Source organism: Tachyglossus aculeatus, chromosome X4 (assembly GCF_015852505.1).
Source record: "Tachyglossus aculeatus isolate mTacAcu1 chromosome X4, mTacAcu1.pri, whole genome shotgun sequence".
Lineage (NCBI taxonomy): Eukaryota > Metazoa > Chordata > Mammalia > Monotremata > Tachyglossidae > Tachyglossus > Tachyglossus aculeatus.
The window spans coordinates 10,740,732-10,752,420 of record NC_052098.1 but is presented as its reverse complement, the minus strand read 5'-3'; the positions used below and the strand labels follow the sequence as shown (position 1 = coordinate 10,752,420).

Below are 11,689 nucleotides of genomic sequence, written 5' to 3'. Positions count from 1 at the left end.
AAGTCCTTAAGAGGGGCTACACCAGCTGATGGAAAATCTTTCAGGTTTCTTTTAAAATCTGAATTTTGGAGGACATTTCTAACACTTTCTTGCAGTTAGGTGGCCATTAACCCGCCTTGTATTTGAAAGCAAACTTATTGCTATGAGCCAAAGGAACACCACAACACCCCCCCGCCACCAAACCCTACCTCCTTTGACTTAAAGAGAATGCCCTCAAAGTGCCTTTAGAAATGGAGAGAGACATACAATAATAATTATAATGATATTTTGTAGTAATAATAATAATTGTGGTATTTGTTGTGTGCTCACTATTTGCCAAGCAGTGTTCTAAGCAAGAGGGTAGATACAAAGTCATCAGATCAGACACTACCCCTGTGCCACATGGGGCTTAAAGTCATAATCCCCATTTTACAGATGAGGTAACTAAAGGCCCAGAGAAGTGAAGTGACTTGCCCAAGGTCACACATCAGACCTGTTGCAGAGATGGGATTAGAACCCTATTCCTCTGTCTCCCAGGCAAATGCTCTTTCTCCTAGGCCCTATTGCTTCCCCATTTGTTAAGGGTTTACTATATGCCAAACACAATACTCAATTCTGGGGGAGAGACAAAATAATCAAGTGGGACACAGTCCCCATTCCACGTTGTGCTCACAATCTAAGGGGGAGGAAGAGCAGGTGTTTTGAGTACCCATTTTATGGCTGAGGAAACTGAGGCCCAAAGCTTTGGCTTCAAAGTTCTCCATCACCTTGCCCTCTCCTACAGCCCAGTCGGCACCCTCTGCTCCTCTGCCACTAACCTCCTCACTGTGCCTCATTCTCGCCTGTCCTGCTGTCAACCCCTGGCCCACGTCCTACCTCTGACCTGGAATGCCCTCCCTTCACACATCTGCCAAACTAGCTCTCTTCCCCCCTTCAAAGCCCTACTGAGATCTCACCTCCTCCAAGAGGCCTTCCCAGCCTGAGCCCCCCCTTTTTTTCCTCTGCTTCTCCTCCCCTCCCCATTGCCCCCTCTCCCTTCCTCTGCCCTATCACCTTCCTTTCCCCACAGCACTTGTGTATGTTTGTACATATTTATTACTTTATTTTATTAATGATGTGTATATATCTATAATTCTGTTTATCTATTTTGATGATATTGACACCTGTCTACTTGTTTTGTTGTCTGTCTCCCCCTTCTAGATTGTGAGTCTGTTGTTGGTTAGGGACTGTCTATCTGTTGCCGAATTGTACTTTCCAAGCACTTACTACAGTGCTCTGCACACAGTAAGTGCTCAATAAATATGAATGAATGATTGAATGAATGAAAGGCCCAGAGATGTGAAGTGACTTACCCAAACTCATGCAGCAGGCAAATGGCAGAGCTGGGATTAGTACTTAGGTCCTCTGATCCCCAGGCCAGGACTCTTTCCACTAAGCCACGCCGGATATGGTTTTCAAATAAAATTAGGTTCATTGTAAATAGTGACCCAAAGAGGCATATTTACCTACTTACTGATTCAAATCATTCAAAGAGAAAGCTTTCCTTGTAAACCAGCTCTCCAAACGTTTTCTCTAATAGAAAATGAGAGGAAACATCCTTCAGTGAGAATTATGGGGAAAGATTGAAACTCCACAAGAAAACTGCATAGAATTCCCAGGGAAATCTGTCTTTATGAGGCCCCTAACTCTATCCGGCCCCAAGTATCAGAAGAACTAATATGATTTCAGACATCTGAGCTAGTGTATGATGGCATCACGGCATTTCTCAGTCTCTCTGCCATGAACGCAGCACCTTCATTGTTTCATTATTAATTTGTCATTTGCATCCTTTTCTTTGGAAAAAAGAGTACCAACTCTATGACCTCTCTTTCCACTGGATTGCTGAGTAAAACCACCGGGAACCACTCCTGTGAGATCCAGGACCCCCACTCCTGAAAAAAACCTTGTGTATGGGGCGGGCCATGGGAAATATAAACTGCAGCAGCGCAGCCCTAACAATCAATCAATCAATCACATTTTTTGAGCTCTTACTATGTGCAGAGCACTGTACTAAGCTCTTGGGAGAATGCAGTACAACGATAAACAGGTACATTCCCTGCCCACAATGAACTTGCAGTCTAGAGGGGGAGACAGACATTAATATGAATAAATATGTTATGACTATATACATAGGTGCTGTGGGGCTGGGAGCGGGGGTGGTGACTAAAGGGAGCAAGTCAGGGTGATGCAGAAGGGAGTGGGAAAAGAGGAAATAAGGTCTTAGTCAGGGAAGGCCTCTTGGGGGAGTGTTAAGCCCTAGATCTCTCTCTCTCTCTCTCTCTCTCTCTCTCTCTCTCTCTCTTCCCCCTCCCCCCCCACCCCCAGTGAAATCATTGGGACTCCAGCCACCTTCCTGCAACATCCCAGGGCTCCAGCTCCTGACATGCTCCATGCATGAGGAGCTGTGAGGGATTCTAGACTGTAAGCTCGTTGTGGGCAGGGAACATGCCTACCAACTCAGTGATACAAACTTCAGGATTTTGACTGTTTTCCTTTTGATCATTTGGCGACAACATAAAAGCAAAGAGTCTACTAAGCCAAGTGGGAAACAGGAACTGGAGGGCCCTTAGAGTGCTACCACCCGCATCATTTAAAGTCCAGTGATGGTCAAAACTTCCCTCACATTCTAAAATATGTAGGGACTGCACTCAGCACTGCTCAATTAATCAATCACTTAATCACATTTATTGAGCACTTATTGTGTGCAGAGCATTTTGGACAGGGAATGTGTCTGTTTATTATTGTATTGTACTCCTCCAAGTGCTTAGTACAATGTTCTGCACACTGTAAGTGCTCAATAAATATGACCCACTGACTGTACTAAGCCCTTGGGAGAGTACAGGTTTCAGATAACGATCAAGTTTTGCCACTAAGTGATCAAAAGGAAAAAAAAGTCAAAACCCTGAGGTTTGTATCACTGACACCTTTCATCTGCTACAATAACCTTAGAAAATCTAAAGGTCATTGGTCTGAGGAGGAGACAGTGGATAACAAATGTAGCCACAACAACCACTGAAAGGGTTGAAGGTTGAAGAAGAAGCATGTGGAAAACCTGTTCTGGTGTCTCCTGGCTTCTGTAGTTTGCACCTCATTTATTTGGAGGCAAACAATTTCACAGTAATACAGTTAGACCTTCCAGTTGGCATTAACATTAAATAGTTAATGCCAATACCTGCTACACAAACCTTTTTTTAAAGAGAATCATGTTTGCAATATTACTGATACACTGAGTGTAGTGTGTGAGAAGAGTAAAATCTGAAGGGAAAATGCTATTGCAACATAAAAATAGATTGTTTCCACAGTCTACAACAAATAGTTCACAGGAATATTGTATTTTGGGGATTGTTTCTATGATTTCTCTTACTATTCCATCATTTAGGAAAACTTCTGAGCATGTTTTCTGTAGGACTGACTCTTCATGGAATTATAGCATTAGAAAGGATGTTGAAGTCATTTCCTCTATTCCCATGCCTCGAGGCAGGACTGCACCTGAATTTTTCCAAACACATGGACCTATATGCCAGACAAGTAGCTAATTCTAGCTTCTTAAAATAGTTAATATCAGGAACCTTTTTCTTCCTTCTAATCTCAATGTTTCCTGCTCTAAATGAAATCAATTTCCTTATTTTCTGCACTGAGTGAAGATGGAGAGCACCTGGATAAGAATTTTTGCAGTTTTGCAAATAGTATAATTTGATACTAATTTCATTACTTCAAATCCTATGTATCTCCTCAGGAGAGGTTGATCAAGTGTTCTCTGTCTTTATAGATGTATTTGTAAGATTAAATGTTTCATGTTCCATGTAGAAACATTTCAGTGCAACAAGTTAGATTGTCCCAATTTAAGGAATAAAGCATTCAGAGCTGAGGAACAAAGTTGTGGGGCATTCTTGCTTACAATATCTTAGTCCCACATAAATACTACAGACTTGAACTGATATTACCTTCACAGGAGGGGAAAATTGAATGCACCATTTTATTTTTCTAATCTAACTTTTTATGCTAGCGAAAAGACTGATTTTTACTTTAAAAAATTGTGTCATCATTTCTTTAGAGTTTGCCACCTATCATGCCTTGGTGCATTTAATGACTGTATCAGGTGGTTAATCAAGGGTATTTATTGAGCACCTAGTGTATGCCAAGTTCTGTACTAAGGTCTTAGGAAAGTACATCAGAAACAAAACACAAGCTCCTTGTCTATGAGGAGTTTACAATATAATAGAGGAACCAAAAAGTTTACAGATTTGGGAGCAGTAGAAGGAAGAAGGATCTGATAGGTAATAAAGTAAATATGCCAAGATGATGTAACAAAATCAATTAGCATAAATAATTCAGCACAGTATGGATATGTATTCAATTATATGTGTGTCAAGGATAACTATACTTCATTTCATGCCTACTTCTGTTCAAGTAAACAGGATTTCTTTTTCTTTTCAATTAAACACATTAGGAATAACTGAAACAAGTCAATCAATCAATGGTATTTATTGAGTATTTATTGCATGCAGAACACTGTACTAAGCTCTTGGTAGAGCACAATATAACAGAGTTGGTAAATACAGTACCTGCCCACCAGGAGTTTACAATCAAGAGGGGGAGACAGATATTAAAATGAATTACTGCTACGTACATAAGTGTTGTGGGGCTGAGGGTGGGTGAATATCAAATGCTTAAAGGGCACAGATCCAAGAGCATAGACAATACAGAAGGAAGAGGGAATAGGAGAAATAATAGCTTAGTCAGGGAAGGATTCTTGAAGGAAATGTGATTTTAATAAGGCTTTGAAGGTAGGGTAAGAACATGGGTGAGGGGTCAGCAATGAAATAGAAAATATTAAAGTACAGTGAGCAGAAGGGGATCCACAGTTTAGGCTTGAGGGACACCCCATTTGGGGAGTGGGAGACAGAGGAGCCAGTAAAAACAAACCAAGGAGTGTACAGAGATAGGAGGAGGACCAAGAAAGGATCAAGACAAATCAAGATTAGAGAATGTTTCCAGGAGAAAAGGTAGTCGACAAGTCAAAGGCTACCGAATGGTTTAGGAGGATTAGGATGGAGTAGAAGTCTGTTCTCCTCTCAGGGTTGCACCTGGAGAGTTTATAGTACTCTACCAGTCTCGACTACGGAAGGGAGAGTCAAGCAGAGACATATCCATGCCATTCCTAGCTTGGGCAGTGGCTAGCGAGTGGAAGGCAATCTGCTACAAGTCAAAACTCACCTGTGCTGGGCAGCAGTGGCATGGGAGAGAGTCAAGGGCAGAGACTCAAGTTTACTGCACAGAAGGAGGCAATGGTAAACCACTTCCATATTTTTACCAAGTAAAATATGGATACACTACCAGAATAATTGCAGATGGAGGTGGGGCATTCTGGGAGAGATGTGTCCATGGTTTCTCTATTGGTTGGAGATGACTTGACAGCATAAGAGAAGACAAGATGTCTGTAGGAATTGCCAAGAAGGCCATTGGTGGTTTTGGAGAAGGCACTTTTAGTGGAGTGAAGGGGGCAAGAAGCCAGACTGAAGGGAGATCAAGGAGAAAGTTGGAGGAGAGGAAGTAGAGGTAGAGAGTGTAATCAGCCCTAAAAAGGCCTGAAACCCGGCTACTCCTGTTGTAATTATTGTCATCCTTGTCTTTTATATTTCTGTTACCTTTTTTCCTTATGCATCTGTAACCAATCCCTTTTCCCCTTATTCTTAGATTGTGAGCCCCCTAGTGCTCTATTCCAGCATTTAGTAAAAGTCACATAAAATTGGTTTTTTGCTTCCAATATAAATCATACTTATCCTCTTAATTTACCTTACAACTTGCTAAACTGAATGCAGAAATTTATAGTAATAAGAATAATAATTCTAAGAATTTATTAAGCACTATGTTCCAGACACTGTGCTAAGTGCTGGGGTAGGTACAAAATAATCCTACTGGACACAGTCTGTATCGGTCTCACAGTCTAAGAAGATGGAGGAATCTTATACCTATTTTATGACTGAGTAAACTAAGGTACAAAGAAGTTAAGTGACTTGCCCAAGGTCACATAGGCAGTGCCAGATCCAGAACTAGAACCTGGGTCCCCGACTCCCAGTCCTGTGATTCCACTAGGCCATTCTGCCTCCTCACAGATCAGAAAGATTGTTTCAAGTGTCTGGCTTAAAGCAGGTTTTGATTTTTTGGGGTCACCAAATCTAAAACATTTCCTTTAATATCAACCAATTAAAGATCTTGAAGAGTGCCTTTGTATCATTCTAATCCTGTTCATAATAACTGCACGCAGTAAGTGCTGAATGATTGATTATCAGAAATTTGGATATGAAGTGTCATATGAAGCATCGGTTATAAGATAGACAAGGTCAAGCTACAGTGAGTATGTTGGCATACTGTTCTCCCCACTGCTTAGATTGGTAGCTCCAGATGGGACAGGGTCTGTATCTGATTGGGTTATCATGTATCTAGCCCAGTGCTTAGTACAGTCCCTGGCACATTTTATGTGCTTAACAAATATAACAAATGCCATTATTATCTCTAGCACTTAGTTACTGATTTACACCCATCCTCAGTGTTTGTTTATATGTGTTTATTTCAATTATGCACTCAATCACCCAATCAATGGTATTTATTGAACACTTACCTTGTGCAGAACACTGTACTAAGCGCCCGGGAAAGTACAATACAATAGCATTGGTAGACATGATACCTGCTGACAGAGAAGCAGTGTTGCCTAGTGGATAAATCAAGGGCCTGGGTGTCAGAAGGACCTGGGTTCTAATTCTGGCTCCCACACTTGTCTGCTGTATGACTTTGGGGAAGTCACTTCACTTCTCTGTGCCTCACTTACCTCATCTGTAAAATGGGGATTAAGACCATGAGCCCCGTGTGGGACATGGACTGTGTCCAACCTGATTAGCTCAAATCCGCCCTTAGAACAGTGCCTGGAACATAGTAAGCACTTAAAAAATACCATTAAAAAAAGGCAGGGTGGGGATGGGGAAGTTTACAGTCTAAAGAAAGAGACAAAGAAATAAATTACTGATAGGGGAAATAGCACAGTAAAAGGATATGGACATACGTGTTATGGGATGGTGTGAGAATTCATTCACTCATTCAATCAATCATATTTATTGAGCGCTTACTGTGTGCAGAGCACTGTACTAAGCACTTGGAAAGTACAATTCAGCAACAGAGACAGTACCTGCCCACAGCTGGCTCATGGTCTAGAAGGGGGGAGACAGACATCAAAACAAGTAAACAGGCATCAATAGCACCAGTATAAATAAATGGAATTAGAGCTATATATACACATCAGAACAGGCAAAACGGGCATTAATATAAATAAATAGAATTGTAAATATGTACATATATACACAAGTGCTGTGGGGCGGTGGGGGGTGGCGTAGAGCAAAGGGAGCGAGTCCGGGGTACAGTCAAGGTGATGCAGAGTGGAAGGCTGGTAGAGGAAATTAAGGCTTAGCCAGGGAAGGCCTCTTGGAGTTGTGATTTTAGGAGGGTTTTGAAGGTGGAGAGAGTGGTGGACTGTAAACTGTAAGCTCCTTGTGGGTAGGGAACATGTCTACCAATTCTGTTGTATTGTACTCTCCCAAGCACTTAGTACAATGCTCTGCATGCAGTAAGTGCTGAATGATTGACTGTCGGATATTTGGATATGAAGTGGGAAGGAATTTCAGGCCAAAAGGAGGGTGTGGGCAAGGGGGCGGTGACAAGATAGACAAGATTGAGCTATAGTGAGTATGTTGGCATTAGAGGAGAAAGTGTACGGATTGGGTTATAGTAGGAGATAATTGAGGTAAGGTAGGAGGGAGAGAGCTGATTGAGTGTTTTAAATTCAAGGGTAATGAGTTTCTGTTTTATACAGAGGTGGATGGGCAACTACTGTAGATTTCTGAGGAATGGGGAGACATGGGCTGAACGGTTTATCAGAAAACTGATCTGAGCAGCAGAGTGAAATATGGACTAGAGAGCAGAGAGACAGGAGGCAGGGAGGTCAGCGAGGAGACTAATGCGGTAATCAAGTCAGGAAATGATAAGTGCCTGATCAGTGTGGTAGCAATCTGGATGGAGAGGAAAGGGTAGATTCTAAAGGTGTTGTGAAAGTCATTTTTACCATTCCATTTGAAAATATTTTTACGTCTCTCCAATTAAGAATATAGTCCCTTGTGAGAGGGAATGTGTCACTTCTTTGTGTTGGACTGCCGAAATGTCTAGAAGAGTACATCATACCCAGAGGGTGCTCAATAAATACCCCAGTACCCTTTTCTGTTTTTCCCTTCTTTTCTTCTCCCCTCTCCCTCCCTCTCTCCCCACCAAAAAATGACAAAGGTTGGGTCACTTAGGGAACAACTATTCTACTAACATTTTATGTGGTAAGGCCTTTCCTAGATTTTATCAGCAATACTACCGCTCCTAACTTATAAGCTTAACAGCCATCACTCAAAAGGCAAAAATCCTTGCTTCCAAATATTTAGCCAAATTGTGCTGTGAACTACAGGTTCCAAGATTTTCTTTCTGTCATGTAAATTACCAGTTTATACCAAGTAGAAGATCATCAAGGTCTTCCTAATTTGCAACATAATTCTAGCACCTTACAGGTGCTTTGTCAATTTTATAATAATAATAATATTAATGATGGCATTTATTAAGCACTTGCTATGTGCAAAGCACTGTTCTAAATGCTGGGGAGGTTACAAGGTGATCAGGGTGTCCCACAGGGGGCTCACAGTCTTAATCCCCATTTTACAGATGAGGTAACCAAGGCACAGAGAAGTTAAGTGACTTGCCCAAAGTCACACAGCTGACAATTGGCTTAAATCCTTCACAGTGAAAAACAACTTAGGTAAACTAAGGAATGGACTTGGGCTTTTACCTGTAATTCAAAAACTTTGTTTCAGCAGTTACTGGGATCCAAAGTATACAAATAAAATCATTTTGCACAGTTTCTGCTTCAGTTAAAAGCAACAATTACTAGCAATTTTAAAGAATGTCAATTATGATGACAAACTGAGAATGGTTCTAAAACCATAGAAGTTTAGAAAGGATCAGCATAAGCAAATTAACTTATGGGCTCTTATTGGCATTTTGAAGCCAATAAGCCTTTTCTAAGTTCCAATTCAATAGAATGGCAAAGAATGCAACTTTTTCATGATTTCCAAACTCAGTCAGATATCAAAACCAAACTTTTAAAAAATTTTCTAATGTTTGAAATATCCTTAGCAAAAGATATGAGCCAGAATCTTAAAGAATGTCCATGACCGAACACAAAATTGAAAAATGTCTTTTGATGAATAAAGGCTTAGTTGGTGGGTTACAAAGCAGACAGTATTCACCGTTCAGGGTTGAGAGGTTCTGTACACAAAATTCATTAACAGATGTGGGAACTGTCCGCAGATAATATTTTAACTTTTGGCAGATGAATTTGAACAGCAGCCAAATTGAAGGTGCTGAACAGGTGCCAAATCTTTAATCTAAAGGTAGATGTTTGTGTTACACATCATGATCCTGTCTCTCCCCACTTCAGTCTATGCTTCACTGCTGCCTGGATCATCTTTGTGCAGAAGCACTCTGGGCATGTTACTCCCCTCCTCAAAAATCTCCAGTGGCTGCCTGTCAACCTACACATCAAGCAAAAACTCCTCACTCTCAGCTTCAAGGCTCTCCATCACCTTGCCCCCTCCTACCTCACCTCCCTTCTCTCCTTCTACAGCCCAGCCCGCACTCTCTGCTGCTCTGCCGCTAACCTCCTCACCGTACCTTGTTCTCGCCTGTCCCGCCGTCGACCCCTGGCCCACGTCCTTCCCCTGGCCTGGAATGCCCTCCCTCCACACATCTGCCAAGCTAGCTCTCTTCCTCCCTTCAAAGCCCTACTGAGAGCTCACCTCCTCCAAGAGGCCTTCCCAAACTGAGCCCTCTTTTTCCTCTCCTCCTCCCCATCCCCCCGCCCTACCTCCTTCCCCTCCCTACAGCACTTGTATATATATTTGTACAGATTTATTACTCTATTTTACTTGTACATATTTACTATTCTATTTAGTTAATGATTTGCTTATAGCTTTAATTCTATTTGTTCTGACGACTTTGACACCTGTCCACATGTTTTGTTTTGTTGTCTGTCTCCCCCTTCTAGACTGTGAGTCCATTGCTGGGTAGGGACCGTCTCTATATGTTGCCAACTTGTACTTCCCAAGTGCTTAGTACAGTGCTCTGCACACAGTAAGTGCTCAATAAATATGATTGAATGAATGAATGATACAAGGAAACACAGAAGCCTGCGGCTTTTCTGCTCTTTTTTTCCTGGTCAACAGCACACTGATCATGAAAAGAAAATAGTTTGCCAAGCAAAGAGGAATAAATTGTCTGAACTCTCCCCCAACGGTCTAGAGAAGCAGCATGGCTCAGTGGAAAGAGCCAGGGCTTGGGAGTCAGAGGTCATGGGTTCAAATCCCACTCTGCCACTTAGCTGTGTCACCTTAGGCAAGCCACTTAACTTCTCTGTGCCTCAGTTACCACAACTGAAAAATGGGGATTAAGACTGTGAGCCTCACATGGGACAATCTGATCACCTTGTATCCCCCCAGTGCTTAGAACAAGTGCTTCACACATAGTAAGTGCTTAACAAATACCATAAAAAAGGCTCTGGCCTTAGGGCTCTAGCAAAATGTTTCCTGGTAACAATAGGATTCAGTAGAATCAATGCAATTACAAGAATAATGCCCAGACAGATATAACTGTTTCAGCCCTAGTAGTCTGTAACCAACCAATCAATCCTATTTATTGAGCACTTACAGTGTGCAGAGTACTGTAGTAAGTGCCTAGGAGAGTACACTATAACAGAGTTCATAGACATGTTTCCTGCCCAGAACAAGTTTACTATCTAGAGGGATGAACTTAGAGTCTAGAGCTTACAGTATATACTCAAAATATACTATTAATTGTCTGCTAGATGAAGTTCCTGGAGGGTAGGGATTGGGGCTCCTAATTCTATTGTACTCCCCCAAGTACTAAGTACAGTTCTCTGTACAAAGTAAATGCTCAAGAAATCTTGACGATTTATTGATTTGACTCTATGCATTCATTCATTTAATTGTATTTATTGAGCGCTTACTGTGTGCAGAGCACTGTCCTGAGTGCTTGGAAGAGTACAGTACAACAATAAACAGGCACATTCTCTGCCCACAACAGTCAATCATATTTATTCATTCAATAGTATTCATTGAGTGCTTACTGTGTGCAGATATTTAATATCCTCACACTTGATGTCCTATGGAGTTGATGGGAAGAAAAGTAGCCATCTCCGAGATACTCAAATGGGAGCCCCCCAGTTAAGATCTGACTGGGCCCCATCATTCTTCTCGCTCCTTTAGAATGAATGGTCTTGGAAGATTCCACTCTCATGGTGTCTGACTCTGTATTAAAGTTTTCCCAAGATAGCACAAATTGACTAAAGTAGGCTAATTATACTTTTAGAAAATGATAAAACACACTAAGTATAGTTAACACTATTAACTTACATGATCAAATCACAATAAATATGTACCAAGAAGAACATATGAAATTAAACACATAAACGTTCAAATATGCATACATAAAACATCATTAATTGTCTGTACCAAAAGCCCTGCACGAGTTCATTTGCTGCTCAAATGAGTTGAGGCCCTCCAACACAACC

General features: G+C 41.4%; 1 non-coding gene across 1 annotated transcript; it reads left to right on the top strand.

Annotated features, from left to right (window-relative positions):
• The first annotated feature begins 5,087 nt into the window (after positions 1 to 5,087).
• Positions 5,088 to 5,225, top strand: LOC119948327. The gene has a single exon (XR_005456731.1). It is a non-coding gene; the product is annotated as a small nucleolar RNA SNORA7 (small nucleolar RNA).
• Positions 5,226 to 11,689: the final 6,464 nt, after the last annotated feature.